We start from the raw sequence: 17,538 nt of genomic DNA on the forward strand, positions 1-17,538 counted from the left end.
ACCTCTCTCCAGTTTTATCTCTTCTGATATTTTTCCGTTTATGACAACACTACTCGTGGCAGATTCGTAAGTCTTGCTAATGTATCCGCAAATGTTTTTGCCTAGGTTCAGGCGATCCATCAATTTCATCATAAAATCATGATTGACCAAATCGAACGCCTTCTCTTGGTCAAGGCTCATCACTATAAGGGGTAAGCCTTTCTCCGTCGCGTATTCTACGCTTGTTTTTATATTTAGCGCCGCGTCGAAGATATTCCTGGTTTTGACATTGCATTTCTGCGTGTTCAATATTATACTCGGTAGTACGTTGGTGAGTCTCGTGTTTATTATTTTTTGACAGAATTTTATAATCGGTGTTTAACAACGTAATGGGCCTATAATTTTTCAGGTCCTTGGCATCTCCTTTCTTATATATCAACTTCACTAGGCCTTTATTCCAAGACTCGCAAGTTGATTTGAAGAGGAAAGCGTTGTTCAGAACTTCTTTTAATTCAGATTTAATGCTCCACCAGAACGTTTTATAAAATTCTGCGGAAAGGCCATCGGATCCCGGTGATTTGCCATTTTCCATATTGCTTATGGCGGCTTTAATTTCCTTTTCATCAATTGGCTCATTTAATATCCTTTTCTGTTCATCTGATATTTGGTTATTTTCCATTTCGTTGACGAATCGTTTTTGCATTGTCGAATTAGTTATTGCTTTTGTTCCCCACAAACTTTTATAAAATTCTGTTACTTCTTCGGTAATCTCATTTTCTGAGCTTACTATCTCTCCACTGCCGTGTGTCCTGCCCTGCGCGATGAGAACTCTCCTCGCGTGACAAGTGAGGTTACTTAGGGTTACTAATGTGATCATAACAAAGGATCAAATGCTCATTGTTGGATCATAGTTAATACATTGATTATGCCGAGTTCACTGATAACTCAAATTTACAACAATCGACAGTGCGCAGCGCACGCGATCTCCCGCTGAGGTTGTTTACTAATTGGAATTTGAACTAGTGATCCCTGCTGTGCGCTGGCGAGTATAATCTCGGAACTAAGCTGTCGCGTCTGTTAAACGGTCACAATCACAATCGAGATTTGATTCGTGATGATGATGCTGACCACGCCACCCTCAGGCACAAAAAGAAGACGATCTGGATTCGCCCAAGGTATCTTTACAAAGGGAATTGCAGACATTGCCTGGCTCGTCTCCTCCTGGCTCTCCAACGCACAAGAAACCGAGACTCTCACTCTTCGACTTTCTACCTCCAAGTCAGTGTCGTCCGCTTCAAGTTAAATCCGGCCCGTCTGAGGAGAAAAAGTATGCCAAGGAACAGCGACTACCCCTGGGTCAGAATGTGCTAAACTGTTGGCGGAATATGACCGACTTTCCAGAATTACGGAACTTGGCGAAAGATTTTCTTGAGATGACTGCGACATCTGCGCCCAGTGAAAGGGCTTTCTCGCATGCTGGGATTTTGTATTCCCCAAAAAGGGCAAAATTCAACGAAAAAACATTTATTTATTAAACTCGAAGACTTTTCGGGTGCCTCTTTTCAAGAGTTATCGGCACACATTGATATAATGCGAATTTCATGGTCTGTGATTTTGATTGTTGCGTCATACTTTGCCTTTTTGGTTTTGCTTTTAAATCTGTTTAAATCCCTTCAGTGTGCCGATAACTCTTGAAAAGAGGCACCCGAAAAGTCTTCGAGTTTAATAAATATACTGCTACATGGATGTTGTATTGAAAGAAAAAACATTTTCGCGACTCATGTTGATTCGCTGCAATCAGCAACCGCTGCAGAAAATGGTTTAGTTTATTCTGTACTGATTACAGAATAGTTCTGTCCGTCTGATTTTTCAGTAATTTCGTTGTACCGACGTTCATGTGGAAGGCTGGAACGCCGAATTCGAATAAAATAAAAATGAATGAGTTGATTGAGAATTAAATTTCGTTAGTTGTGTTTTAGATAATTAGTTGCCGATATTTAAATTTCGTTAGTTCTAGTTATAGTTATAGTTGCGAGTTTTGAAAATTGAGTAGTTCTAGTTCTAGTTGCGGAATTTGGAAATTGGGTAGTTCTAGTTATAGTTATAGTTGCGAGTCTTAAAAATTGATTAGTTCTATTTCTAGTTCTAGTTGCGCTTTTTGAAAATTCAGTAGTTTGTACCAAAGAATGTACAAGTCTGATGATATCACGAATATTTAATAGTGACGTCACAGTTGATTGACATTGACAATTGAAAATGTAGAGTGAATATGGCTCCTTCGACGAAAAGGCCTTCCATTCACTGTCATAAACAGACCAGAAATATCTTTAACCAGGACTACACTCGTTATGCAGCAATTTTACGGTCGGCGGTCATTATCATCAGAACACCCATATCGTCTTAATGATCTATATCTACGTGACAAAACTGTTGGACCGACGACGATTTCGAGTTTCCAGCCACCGCATATCGTATAAGTCGACTATTTTTGGTACAAATCGTCCGTAGGCTCATACATGTTTTTCGGACGTATTTACACAATTATGGCTTAATTAGACATCGTTTGAAGAAGAAAAAAAATGCTTTTTGAAAGGCATTTGTTTAATACATGTTTTGAACATAATGTTTTAAAACACCCTAACCCTAACTGTCACCCTACGTATGCTGCGTTGCGTACAACCGTTGTCTATGCGTTCTCCATGTCATATACCCGTAAAACGAAGCATACTAATATTAAAATTGCAATGTTTTGATGTGTCAAGATTGGGTCGCGAGATACCACTAAAACTACGATTTGGGTCGCGGTCTAAAAAAGTTTAAGAACACTGCCATAATGTAACAAAAATGACCATAGCTCACAATTGGAATATATGCAAGATGCAATAACAATTCCAACACATTTGGAAAAGTGACAAGCAGCAGGGAATTTCCAAAGGTGTGATCAGGAGTTTCAAAATAGTCACTATGCTGCCATAAACTACAGGAATGTGTGGCGAGATTGCGTAGCGGTATAAACCACAGATGCAACACCAATGGGTTGTGGGTTCGAGTCCGACTTCAGAATTCCGACTTAAGTGTTGGAGGTTTATCTAGGCTCCTCCTCGACATCTCATCCGTTTAACCGGTGTCTTATAAAGAGTCCAGAAGTGGGCCGTACTACAAGTCGGCAGCTACGGAATGAAAATGAAGAATATCGGCCTGCATGGTGTAAATATGACCACAGTAGGTGACAAACACCCAGAGGTGGTCAGTAACGAAGTACTTCTACTTTTTCAAAGTACTCAAGTAATTTTCCTCTACTTTTGCCACTTACTCGAGTAGATCTGATTTTTGCTACTTCCACTTCTACTTCATAATATTTTGTGATCTACTTACTTGCTTTTCGCTATTTTCAGTTTGTCAAGTAGAAGTAGTTCAATCTTCCAATCAGGAAGATAGCCTGAGGAATTTCGGGGCTGTTTTCACGGGGTATCAACATTTAATTTTCATAAAAGTTGAGTAAAGCCGAGAATTTTCGTCGCGCTTCGCGCGCAGTGGATACGGCGTTGCCAGCATGATTTCACGAAAGTATCGATGAATATAATTTAGGTAGCGGGTTGGCGTAGTTTCGTTCACACAGATAGATCTAGATATCCCTGAGTTCACACCACATTGTCGCCCTTCACCCATATGAAATAATTCATCGCAGTATATATGGCTCATCATAACTGATGTTTCGCAATCTATCATTTACTTGTCATATCGTAATCTAGCATGTCCATGGCGTGACCTAACCTGGAAAAGTGGACTCTGACATTTTTTGTTAGTTTTAGAGCTGTTTCAGCATATCACTTTTGAAACTTTCTGGACTAAAGGCATGAAAAACGTGTTCCACTTTTAGAAGTAGTATTTATGATTCATTTTCAATTCACAGTCCTATATAAATTGAGTTATAATTGATATCAGTTCTTTTGTCTGGATAACATACATGTTGAAGTATAAAAGCAAGTGTAGTAATACCTTTAATTTCCGGAAATAAAGCTACAAAATATGGCATTTTTACGGTCCACCACATTTTTTATTAACGTTTACTAATCGCGCAAAGTATCCTATACGACTTCTCCGTATTGCTCTTCAACTAAACTACGAACCTTATGTTATGGGCGATGGCGCCATACCATGCTATTTCTAAAACGTGCTGTTCGAGAAAACAGGAGAAGTATCGCATTTCCATATCAATCCTATCACTTTCATCCCATGATGTGGACGAATGCTTATGCTATCGAAAATTGGATACCTGCTGGTATGCATCAATATGAATCAAGCTCGCATAGCTCAATTTGCACCTTTATACAATCCATGTGAACGAATTAGGATCGTTTTCACAACTACTTACTTACTTGAGTACTTTTAAAGTCAGTCAATTCTACTTCTACCTAAAGTAGTTTTAGGTTGCTTATGGAAGAAGTACTTCTACTCGTACTTGAGTAGATTTTTTCGTCACTACTTCTACTTCTACTTGAGTAGCTCTCTTGACTACTTTGACCACCTCTGCAAACACCATGAATACAACAAACAACTACAGGAAAAACCTGCGAGCTGATTAATCAGTCACCTACAGATTTACTGCCAGCCTAATGAATAGCGCTATGTAGTTCAAAATTTACATCAAAACAGACCATGACAATGTTAAAAACATTGGCTGAGTCTGCATCATTCTGACAAACACTGAATTATCACTCCAGTCACAACATATTTTTTGGCGTCTTGCCTATACTTCCCAAATTGTCAAAGCAACTGTTTAACTATTAATGGTTCCACTATCTGATCCCATAAACGAAAACTGCAAACAATAATTTCGAGTCGGCTTTTACAAACAACCGGATTTTCAAAATGCGCAACTAGAACTACTCGCTTTTCAAAACTTCCAACTAGAACTAACCACTTTTCAAAACCCAGGACTAGAATTACGAGACGGACTTTCAGCATTCCCGTGGCCGGCCACGAATTTATTTGTGAATGGCAACAGCCAATCCGGGTTACAAACGGGTGATTAAATGTATGATTCTAACGCAAGCACGAAGCGTCGCACAGTCGACGTCGGAGCCGACAGCCCGTTATTATCACAACGGGAAAAGGAATTCGAAACATATATCCGACAATCGAAGGATGGACCGACAACCATAAGCACTCGCCGCAGCCCTCGCCGGAGACCAGCCGACGTGACAGTATCGATACAACGTGCGTAGCCACGTTGGATATTCCTGCCACAATCCTGCGCGAACGCGAGCCTGATACCTGTGCGAATCTGACCCGTCACGAATCACCATCGAAAATTCCGCATTTGCCACACCCAAAGAAAAAATCGAAACGCCCGAAAAGACCTGACTATGATATGAGATCAGGAATACGCCCCGCCACACATGAGTAAAGCTGACGTGCACCGCGAGACTGATGAAGCATATGTCGATTATGTTCAGTCGTACAGGGGAGATGTGGTACCGATTGATCAAAAATTGCAAAATGATCTCTGGCCCTCATATATTCAGCAGAGAATGGCAAATCTTTTGCTGTCTCAACACTTTGATACAAGCACTACCTATATCGCGGACATTAACATGGACATCCGCATTTTCAGGAAATATTTATAAACGTTAAAAATTTGTTGCTCGAACATATCATCGGTCCCCAGTGGGTCCAATGGCACACGACCATGGGACCTACGAGACATACGCTCAAAACTAAAATTTTTCAACTTGTTTTGTTGTTTACTATAATCTAAGCTACAAGGCAATGAAGAATGTTTCGTCGCCACCGTCAAGAATAAAATAGATTTTATCAACTCAAATGTTTGGATAAAATCACGTTTTGATTTCCGCCGAATCTCACAAAATTAATGCCACATACCGGCAAATCGATATTTTGACTTTCAAATACCTCGTAATAGCGATAAAACTCCAGCCTCTATATATGTAGGCGTGTTTCTGTTAAGTCATTATAGTTGGTTCAACTATTTTGCATGATTTGGCTATGGTACCATAAGGTCCCCCAGCCTATAAATATTGTAATTGAATTGAAAATAGCTCAATCGAAGATGGTATTGATTCCAAAAATATGTGCCCTGATTATTGCGGGTTTGTTAGTCTGGAAGGTGATATAGAAAAATGCATATGTCGATCCAAATTTATTTTACACCCCCTAAAACGTAAATCATCTGTCACAGACCCCATAACTCACGCAGGTGCGTGTGAGGAAAGGTTCTGCCAGCATGCCATTGTAGACAAAGTCGCGTACTGTAATCAGCGTGTACTCAATGGTGGTATTTATATAGCTCAGTGGTGTGGACACTCGGAAAATCACGTGACTGTCACGCCCGGATACCTTTGATCACTTGTTATTGTCGATCCGTCTGCAGATGTAATTAAAGGCAAAGCTGCTATTGGTCTTTGTTGATTTTGACTGTGTTCCATATCGACTTGGGTGAAAGAATTTAGTAGCCTATGGTATATTTGATGCTGTCATCTAGCACTGTAACAAGTTTCAAGGCTGTGACTCAATGATTAGCGTAGTAATTTTGCTGTCAAAGTAGAGAATCTGGTAGCTGAGCGCCCCCCGATATATTGCCGACTTTGATAACGGAAATACTATGCTAATCATTGAGTGACAATTCTGAAACTTACTGCCAAGCTTGATAACTCAACGAAGATATACCATACGGAATTTCGTCATCCATCTCGGTATGGAACACTTTCAAAATTCGCATATACCAATATCGAATTTCGCGAAAATTCCTTTTTGCGGTATAGGCTTGATACCAAATCAACGCACGCAGACCCTGGATACTCGACTTTGATAACGTACTTACTACTGTAATTATTGAGTCACAGCCTTGAAACTTGGTTCAGTGTTAGATTCCCTCATCAAGGTATATAATACGAAATTTTGTTATCCATCGCCGTATAAAATTCATTCAAATTGTACACATACCAATACTGGCTTTTGCAAAAAAATCTGCTGTGCGGTATAGGCTGAATGCCAGATCAGCGCGCACCCTGACATACTCGACTTTTGTAACGAAATTGCTACCGTAATCATAGCCTTGAAACTTGATACAGTGTTAGATGTCTCCATCAAGATCTATATTACGAAATTTTATTATCCATCGCGGAATAAACCACATTCAGAACCTACATATAACAATTCCGGCATTTGTGAAAAATCTGTCAAGCGGTAGGCTGGATTCCAGATCAGCGCTCAACCTGATATACTCGCATATGATATCGAAATTACTATCCTAGTCATCGACTTGAAATTAAAAATTGGTTCAGTGTAAGATGCAATCATCTGGCCTTGAACCTACCGCATAACAGATTTTTCGCGAAAGACAGTAGTAGTAATATGTGCAGGATTTGATTGTGTTCTATACGGCGATGGAAGGCAAAATTTCGTATTATATAACTTGATGACGGAATCTAACATTGTACGAAGTTTCAAGGCTGTGACTTTTTACAGTAGTAAGTACGTTATCAAAGTCGAGTATCCAGGATCTGCGTGCGCTGATTTGGCATCGAGCCTACCGCATAAGGAATTTTCGCAAAATTTGTTATTGGTATATGCAGTGACGTGCGGTGAGGCACGCTCACCCCCCCCCCCCCCACATACAAAATAACAACACGCACGTAAAGAGACTTGAAATGTGAATAACAACAGCAGCGGGTATAGAGAGCATTTTCTTTGCACACTGGTAGCCGTTGCAATTTCACATTCTATAATAGGCTTACCATACGTCCTCTTTTAAGAGGATTTGTCCTCTTTTTTGACTTTTTTGAAAGTCAAAAAAGGACGCCCTTTTGTCCTCTTTTTTGAGATTTTGTCCTCTTTTTTGAGATTTAGGGCAGATTTAGTGCAAATTGCGAGTGATATGCCGCATATTAGTACAGAAGTGAAGCTCCGACGGGTGAAAAACGGTGATTTTAGCTCTGAGCGAAAAGATGACCTTTTTTTTTCTTTTTTTTAGTCAACCGATCACAAAGTGGGAAAAATTAACCGGTTTTTGAGAATTTCACTCCGGTTCTGCAAGTTGCAAATTTCTGAAAAAGTGTCCTCTTTTTTGATTTCCAAAATATGGTAAGCCTATTCTATAATCCATCGCTATATTGTGCCAAATGGGCATGTTTAGACAAATAATAATCACTATCTTTTCAAGTAGGCCTTCCGGTATAATTTATTCGAAGAACATGGAAAAAGCATCAGTTACAAATTTTATTCAGTAAAAAAATACTAGATTTGCTGAATTTCGAAAGAAAATGCACTAGGCCGAGTCACAATACACTAGATCTAGTGTTTGGGAGTGGCACCACTACCACAAACAACAACGCAGTCTCTGTAAGTATGGCTATCACAATCACATACCACAATTAACGGTAAAAGGGATTGCAGTCGAACACAGCATCAAGGACACAAACAACGACAATGCAGCCTATGCAAAGCTATCATAGGCTTACCATACGTCCTCTTTTAAGAGGATTTGTCCTCTTTTTTGACTTTTTTGAAAGTGTCCTCGGAGGACGCCCTTTTGTCCTCTTTTTTGAGATTTTGTCCTCTTTTTTGAAAATTTAGGTCAGATTTAGAGCAAATTGCGAGTGATATGCCGCAAATTAGCACAGAAGTGAAGCTCCGGCGGGTATTTCGGAGTGGAAAACGGTGAATTTAGCTCTGAGCGAAAAGATGACCTTTTTTTTTAGTCATCTACCTGGCAAAATGTTGAGTGAAAAACGGTATTTTGAGCTCTGAGCGGAAGAGATGACCTTTTTTTTTTTTAGTCATCCACCTGACAATATGGAGTGAAAAACGGTATTTTGAGCTCTGAGCGGAAGAGATGACCTTTATTTCCCTTTTTTTTTTAGTCAACCGATCACAAAGTGGAAAAAATTCACCGGTTTTTGAGAATTCTACTCCGGTTTCGCAAGTTGCAAATTTCTGAAAAAGTGTCCTCTTTTTAGATTTCCAAAATATGCTAAGCTTAAGCTATCACATACCACAATTTAACGTAGCTATGGGTGCAAAATACATAACAGCTACATAATTAGTAAGGGAATGTATTGGCTTCGCATTACTTATTGGCCGTCGCTTCAATCTTATATAATTCCTACAAGACTGTTGGATTCCGAAATCGGTAGCGCGTTTCACTCGGTTTCGATTGTCCAATTGTTAGCGAATAGTGCATGAAGCAGTTTCGTGGTGCCTCACCTAGCCATCGTTTCTCTACGATGGCATTGTCTGTAATAAAGGCGAAGGTCACCTTCCTTGGCGATTTCTGGGGGTTCTGGTGCTCTGACACTATAATATTTAGATTTTCGGAATCAGTGTGACTGTAGCATTTCATTGATTCCAGTTATTAATAATTCCGAGCTATTTATGAGGAACTGCATTGTTGCAGGTGAGGCACGACCCGCCCGTGCCTCACCTGTACCTCACCTATCCTTTCGCGCTGTATTTTTGAATAATAATTATGCAAATTGATGATGTTTGGTGAAAAAAATGTTCCAATTTAGTTATTATGAACATCGATGTGTAACATCAATATAATCATCGACTCATGGAGGGGTTTCACAATTTTCACGTACACATCCAGACGACAGGTGAGGCACTGCCTCACCTGCCTCATTGGACCGCACGTCACTGGGTATATGTGAATTTTGAAAGTGTTCCATACCAACGTGGATGGCGAAATTAGGTATGGTTTATCTTGGTTGTGTTATCCAACTTTGCAGTAAGTTTCAGGAGTGTCACTCAATGATTAGTATGGTAAATCCGTTATCAAAGTCGACAATATATCGGTGCGCGCTCAGCTACCCGATACTCAACTTCGACAGCGAAATTACAACGCTAATTATTGAGTCACAGCCTTTAAACTTGGTTGAGTGCTAGATGACAGCATCAAAATATACCATACTGAATCCTGTCACCCAACTCGATATGGAACACAGTCAAAATCAACAAAGACCAATAGCGGCTTTGCCTTTAATTACAGCTGCAGACGGATCGACAATAACAAAGTGATCAAAGGTATCCGGGCGTGACAGTCACGTGATTTTTGCGAGTGTCCACACCACCTTTGAGTACACGCTGCTGTAATCATGGAATTATCACAGAGAATTTTTCAAGTATTTTCGGCCCCAGTGTCTCGTCGGCACCACATCTCCCACATCTCAATAAAATAGTATTTACGGTGACTAATTCTTCAATTATTTATTATAAGTGTGCCCACCTATCGATCTCGCTTCTCATGACATGCCGCCCTATTTCTTGTCGCTTTCTTTTTCTATACTATCTTCTTTACTTTCATTCAGTGTGCATGCCTCCTCTTTACATCGCCTAGGCCAAGGTGGGTGTCAGATTCCATAGACTACTCCTTGTCGCTTCGACATCTTCCTGTCTTTTCATTGTATCGCATTTTTTGTGGTGTATTGAACTGATAAAATTGCTAATAAACCAATGATGATGATGATGATGACCGTCAATACTATTTTATTCAAAACCAAATTTTTCGACGGCAATAACTCCGCTTTCACTGGTTGGAATTAAGCCAAATTTGGTGAACATCGTTTCTATAGACAACCTAACACTTTTATGGGGTGAACAAAAATGTTTGAGATTTTGGTTAATTTATTTTTATATAATAAATAGAAACTTCGTTCTCCTGTAGCAAGGTGGCTATTGGCTGGAATTGAACCAAATTTGGTGTGTAGGCTTAAATTAGGTAACCTAAAAATTTTATCAAGTAGCCCGGACAATTTGAGAAAAAAGTCATTTTTGAAGACTCCAACTGTGAATGAACAATATATCATACGAAGAACGTATGCGACAGCGAACCAGGACAGTCTCTCAATTGAGTACCCAGACAGCTTACAACCTAATATTGGATGGCTATCTTCTGAGTTGTACTTCACAGAGGCATTTACTCTAATTCACTGCACCGGACATGACATTTCGTTATGGCCGGCCACGAAACATCCTGGAAAACTCATATCTTTCAATACAATATCCATTGTAGAATAATATTTATTAACTCGAAGACTTTTCGGGTGCCTCTTTTCAAGAGTTATCGGCACACTAAAGGGATTTAAACAGATTTAAAAGCAAAACCAAAAAGGCAAAGTATGACGCAACAATCAAAATCACAAACCATGAAATTCGCATTGTACCAATGGCAAAAATAACAAACTATGAAGTATACGGACATACGGTACGGTTGCCAGTAAACTCGCCCCAAAGTAAATTCGGCCCAGGCAAATTCGGCCATTACATCAGTAAATTCGGCCCACCGAGAATATTGTATTAAAATGTATTACCAACCGTTAACATGAATTAATTACATAATTATACTATTATTAAGTGATTTGGATGTCAGGGTATGCGTAGATCGCGTAATCACGGGAGATAACGCGGATATTCACGGGGACCGAATTTACCGACGGCCGAATTCACCGGTCAATTCACTGGTTACTCGGTCAATTCTGCCCTCGGAGAATTTTTTATAAAAATGTATTACCAACTATTAATGTGAATTAATTTCATAATTATATTATTATCAAGTGATTTGGGGAACAGGGTACGCGTATGAATATATATATGTATATATATATGCCGATGTTTAGGGGGCCGAATTTACCGACAGCCGAATTCAATCGGTATATTCGGCCCTCGGAGAACATTGTGTGAAATTGTATTACGAACTAATAATGTGTATTATATTACATAATTATAATATTATCTAACCTGAACCCTAACACTAATCCTAACCCTAATTCTAACCTAACCCTAATCCTAACCTAACCCTAATCCTAACTTAGCCCTAATCCTAAACCTAATCCTAACCTAACCCTAATCCTAACCTAACCTAACCCTAATCCTAACCCTAACTTAACCCTAATCCTAACCCTAACGCTAATCCAAACCCTAAACCTACTAATAACTAATGACTGATAATGAGTATTATATTACATAATTATAATATTATCAAGTGATTTGGAGGTTAGGGGTTAGGTTTAGGGTTAGGATTAGCGTTAGGGTTAGGATTAGGGTTAGGTTAGGGTTAGGTTAGGATTAGGGTTAGGTTAGGATTAGAGTTAGGTTAGCATTAGGGTTAGGGTTCAGGTTAGGTAATGGTATTGTAACTGCTATTGTTACTCTGGCCCTGGCCGAATTTACCGAGGGCCGAATTTACCGAGGGCCGAATTCACCGACGGCCAAAGTGACCGAAGGCCGAATTCGACGGGCCGAATTTACTTTGGGGCGAGTTTACTGGCAACCTACGGTACTATAGTAGCAGCACAATTTGTAAATAAACAATTACACGCACGGAACAACACGCACTAATGAGAAATTTGTAGGTTATAGAGGAAATCTTTTTGTCTGCATAAAATAGGTTTGCTCAACTGAATCATAGTAGACTCCAACACTTTTAAATGAAACACAGACCTACCACGCGCAATGACAGTGAACATATTGTCATCATAGTGTAGGCTTACCATACATCCTCTTTTAAGAGGATTTGTCCTCTTTTTTGACTTTTTTGAAAGTGTCCTCGGAGGACGCCCTTTTGTCCTCTTTTTTGAGATTTTGTCCTCTTTTTCAGGATTTAGAGCAGATTTAGAGCAAATTGCGAGTGATATGCCATATATTAGCACAGACGTGAAGCTCCGACGGGTGAAAAACGGTGAATTTAGCTCTGAGCGAAAAGATGACCTTTTTTTTTTTTTCTTTCTTTAGTCATCCATCTGGCGATGTGGAGTAAAAAACGTTATTTTGAAATCTGAGCGGAAGAGATGACCTTTTTTTTTTTTTTTTTTTTAGTTAACGAGTCACAAAGTGGGAAAAATTAACCGGTTTTTGAGAATTCTACTCCGGTTTTGAAAGTTGGAAATTTATGAAAAAGTGTCCTCTTTTTAGATTTCCAAAATATGGTAAGCCTACTATAGTACCGTATGTCCGTATACTTCATAGTTTGTTATTGTTGCCATTGGTACAATGCGAATTTCATGGTTTGTGATTTTGATTGTTGCGTCATACTTTGCCTTTTTGGTTTTGCTTTTAAATCTGTTTAAATCCCTTTGATGTGTCGATAACTCTTGAAAAGAGGCACCCGAAAAGTCTTCGAGTTAATAAATATTATTCTACAATGGATATTGTATTGAAAGCTATATTCAAGTTCTGTACCACGAACCAGCTATTTAAAAACTCATATCATGGCTATTTCACAGCATAAGATCAGTACATCCTGTCGCATATTGCACGTCTGAATAAACTTCGTCTGTGAGCAATGAGCAATGAAGAGCTTCTTGGAGGTACAGAACTTCAATATACAATTAAATAGTATATTCATATTGAAATGAACCCGAATATTTTCGGCTGACACTCGTCAGGGGTAATCGTCAGCAACTAGTAGAGAATTGGAAAGAACATTGTATATCAACAATCGTATCACAAAATATGACGTCACCAGCATGAAATTTCGAATAAGAGAGCGTTCAATGTACTATTTTTAGGTGATACACGAACTCCTTTTGTTGACAGAGTTTTGGTTGGTGTATTTTGATAAAAGTTGATTCCAAGGCACACAAATGGAATTGTGAACGGCCTCGACCTACGATTCGAAATCGGTCGTCTCGATAATTATTCGCACAAATCGGATTATCCAACAGATGTTTGCCGATGGCAGAATTAATTGCCTTTGATCGATCAGCATCAATCTTAAGTGGATGAGTTAAGGGTGAGCTTTTCACATCGCGTGACGCACGTGTTCTGATAAATCTGGGGACATGTTGGTTTATGCGGTCGTCAAGACGTCAAGACGTCAAGACGTCTGCAGGACCGCATAAACCAACATGTCCCCAGATTTATCAGAACACGTGCGTCACGCGATGTGAAAAGCTCACCCTTAACTCATCCACTTAAGATTGATGCTGATCGATCAAAGGCAATTAATTCTGCCATCGGCAAACATCTGTTGGATAATCCGATTTGTGCGAATAATTATCGAGACGACCGATTTCGAATCGTAGGTCGAGGCCGTTCACAATTCCATTTGTGTGCCTTGGAATCAACTTTTATCAAAATACACCAACCAAAACTCTGTCAACAAAAGGAGTTCGTGTATCACCTAAAAATAGTACATTGAACGCTCTCTTATTCGAAATTTCATGCTGGTGACGTCATATTTTGTGATACGATTGTTGATATACAATGTTCTTTCCAATTCTCTACTAGTTGCTGACGATTACCCCTGACGAGTGTCAGCCGAAAATATTCGGGTTCATTTCAATATGAATATACTATTTAATTGTATAATGAGCAATGAGCATGCATCTCTGCACTGAAGGTATCTTCCGATACCCAGTAGGTCGTGCGTTCAATCCGGTCCGGGATTGGTAACCCTATCATTTGGACTAGAGCAGTGGTTCCCAACCTTTTTTGACCCATTGCCTCCTTTTCAAGGTCAACACCGATCATCGCCCCCCAAATTTTGTGTACCGAAAATTGGGCAAACAAACTGTAATCAACGGCGGGTTGACTAAAAAAAAAGGTCAAACTTTCGGCTCGATGGCTAATTTGACACAATTTTGTAACTAAAAAAAAAAAAAGTCAGCCGTTTTTGATGCGTCATCGCCCCCTTTGTCCATTTTAGCCCCCCTGTCGCCACCTTCGTCATTTTCGCCCCCCCTAAACCGCCCACGTTTGGAACCACTGGACTAGAGTCTCAAAACAATGACACGGACACGACCGTTTGTTCTTCGAATTGGACTTGACTCGAGCCAAAACTACTTAGGTAGAGTTCGGAGTGAGAACGCTATATTAAGAATCCGTGGCTTTCGATATCACTCAAGAGTTTCACAGAACTCGAGTCTTAGCATTATGACTAGGACTCAACCTGTTGGTGAATTGAAAAGGATTCGAGTTGACTCAAGTCAAAACTATGAAAGTTAAATGAACTTGCCAGTTGCCACTCGGAACCTTGTGACTTGGTTACAACCCTCAATTCAACCCATGGCTAACCCTAACCCAAATGAGCACAGTCTGGCAATTCTCTTAGCGACATCCAAATGTCCATCAACACACCGCATATTTCGTTTCTCTTCTGATCATCTGCAGCAAATCCCCAACCAGACACAAAAGTCGACGAAAATCAATTAATTTACTGGTTAAATATGAAATAGCCGTCAACATAACGATTCTAAACAGTGGTAAGAACGACTATTCCCGGCTACAATTGGCTGATTTGGTAAGCAAGGAAAGAAACTCATAAAACTTGCGTCTCGATTATTAGAAATACTGAAAACATAAACGGTGTTCGTGTAAAACAATTCTCGTCTTTACAACTCGGGGGGGTTGATTCTGCAGGGCGCACGGATAAAGTTACATAGCGTAACGGTCACAATGATCATCAAGTACGGGAACTCCGGTCCATAGAAGCGCTGGCATTCAACCTAATAATAAGTGACAATGCCAGTTCTTCACAGGTATTTGCAGAGGTGGTCATTAAAAGTAAAAGCAGCAATTTCTAATATTCTCCAAAGCTAATTTAAGTAAAATTAGTAAACGAAATATCAAAAAATTACTCAGGCGAGTACTTTGAAAGTATTTATGTTTAGGATGTCACATAAAGTTCTGCTCCATTACAACTAAAAGTAGCAATTTCCAAGATTTTAAAGCTAATTCATGTAAAATTGGAAAATGAAAGGCCCAAAAATTACTCAAGTAATTAGTTTTAGTTGAGGTGACACGTAAATCTCTACTCAATTACGAGTACAAACTACCATATCCAAGATATCCCTAAACTACTTCAAGTAATAGCAGACAGTGAAAGGTTTGAAAAGTATTCAAACAAGTAGTTTTGAAAGTAAATTGGTCGGGGTGTCGCATAAAATTAGCAGTACCTCGGAAATACTACAAATACGGCAATTTCTGATAATATATTCTGCTACCACGACACAAGGGCTGTTTCACCCGAGTATCATGATAATTTCACTCAAAAAAGCGAAACAAACTCACCCAAAACTACTTTCGGCATTACATAAGAAAAGTAAGTGAATTTGCGAAGTGAAAGTGGTCTGAGATCATGACAGAATGCACTCGAGTGCTTTGAAAAAGTGCGGCAAATTCGTCGCTGACCACCTCTGAGTATTAGGGCGTTCAGTAGGGTGGTTCAAAAATAGCTTTTTTCTTCAAATTTGACTGCCTATTCGATAAAATTGTTAAATTGTCTCAAAATAGCAAATTTTGCTAAATTCAAAATTTGGTTCAATTTTGAATTTAAAAAATAGTGTTTGCTGTGGGAGATTCTTTCATTATTAATCAAATCGACAAGTTCATGCGATTTGTTGAATAAATTAAAAATATTCTATCTCGAATAACTTCGCTTCCACAGGTCGGAATAAGCCAAATTTAGTGTGAAGTGTTTTTTTTTACTAAATCTACCAACAATTTTATCAAAAAACCAGCAAAATCTGAGGAAAAAAGCTTTTTCTGAACACCTCCAGTGTTCAGTGCTGATGTTTGGATCATGGTGTGTTTAACGTGAGTATGAGCGGATACATGTGATTATGAAAACATCAAAATAACATTTGCAGAATGTCTTACTAATTATGATTCCAGCCGACGTAAATATATTGCAGACACAGAGATATTGCAGGTAGGAACCACATTTCCTTAAAAAGAATCCTCGACCAAAAACGAATTGGTAAGGATTCAACATGAAAAATCTCCATTATCACTGTCAGTCTGAATGTGTCTGTGACAGAGCCCGGTATTATCGGCCGGGCTCTCGTCTGTGACCTCACAGTGCCTCCGAATTTCGAATGAGACACGCTACAATGTGCTTGAAGCGAATTAATAAAATAAATGCTCGGCGCCTTTAGCAAGGTTATATGATTATCACGACGATTAAAACAATTCAAAATTGCATAATGTTGTCACTTCTGGTATAATCCAAGTAAAGAACCTATTTATTGCAGTCTGCGTAAAAAATCTGTGGAGCCCTGCTGATTAGCCGAAGACGTTTGGCCGCGCGGATTGAGGTCTGAAACAAGAAAAGTGAAAATTTTGATTCTTTTCCCGTTGAAATGAGCCCGAAGATTTGTAGAATTTGTAGATTAATTGGAGAAAAATGCAGGTAATCGAACTATAATCTAATCTGCGAAATGTTTGTCAGCGCTCGTTTCAATTCTGATCTTATTTCTGGTTTTCCTGAAAATGCTACAGGATAACTGTATGGTGAGAAACAAGCCAAGTTTGCTGCACAGACAATTGTCCTTCTCATGATCCTGAGAACGATTTGAAAGGAACTGAACTTTTGTCGGATTTCTTTGGAACGTCGAATTCAATTCAAGTTTTCGCAAATTCACTGATTCTAAATATAATTTGGAATGATAGCTACTCAGTTTTATCCAAGTTGGATTTAGAATTACTGAATTTGCAAGGACCAGGAATTTGAATTAACAAGTGCTGTAACCCAGTCACAAGGCTCCGAGTCACAAGTCAATCTCACTTTTATAGTTTTGACTCGAGTCATGGTATTAT

The 17,538-nt window shown here is 39.2% G+C and overlaps 1 protein-coding gene and 1 long non-coding RNA gene across 3 annotated transcripts in view; one reads left to right on the top strand and one right to left on the bottom strand.

Annotated features, from left to right (window-relative positions):
• The window catches only part of LOC145456158 (uncharacterized), an 86,038-nt gene extending 69,240 nt beyond the window's left edge, over positions 1 to 16,798 (top strand). Inside the window, exon 2 of the long non-coding RNA XR_013920512.1 lies at positions 16,416 to 16,798. This is a non-coding gene — a long non-coding RNA (uncharacterized LOC145456158). The remainder of the gene's footprint in view (positions 1 to 16,415) is intronic.
• LOC145456156 (phosphatidylinositol 4,5-bisphosphate 3-kinase catalytic subunit beta isoform-like) overlaps positions 16,769 to 17,538 on the bottom strand; it is a 32,945-nt gene continuing 32,175 nt past the window's right edge. For both annotated transcript variants that reach the window (XM_080334218.1, XM_080334217.1), the window contains exon 26: positions 16,769 to 17,038. The gene's annotated coding sequence lies outside the window, so the exon portion shown is untranslated. The remainder of the gene's footprint in view (positions 17,039 to 17,538) is intronic.

Source organism: Botryllus schlosseri, chromosome 14, assembly GCF_051294905.1.
Source record: "Botryllus schlosseri isolate E-star chromosome 14, Bs_hap1, whole genome shotgun sequence".
NCBI lineage: Eukaryota > Metazoa > Chordata > Ascidiacea > Stolidobranchia > Styelidae > Botryllus > Botryllus schlosseri.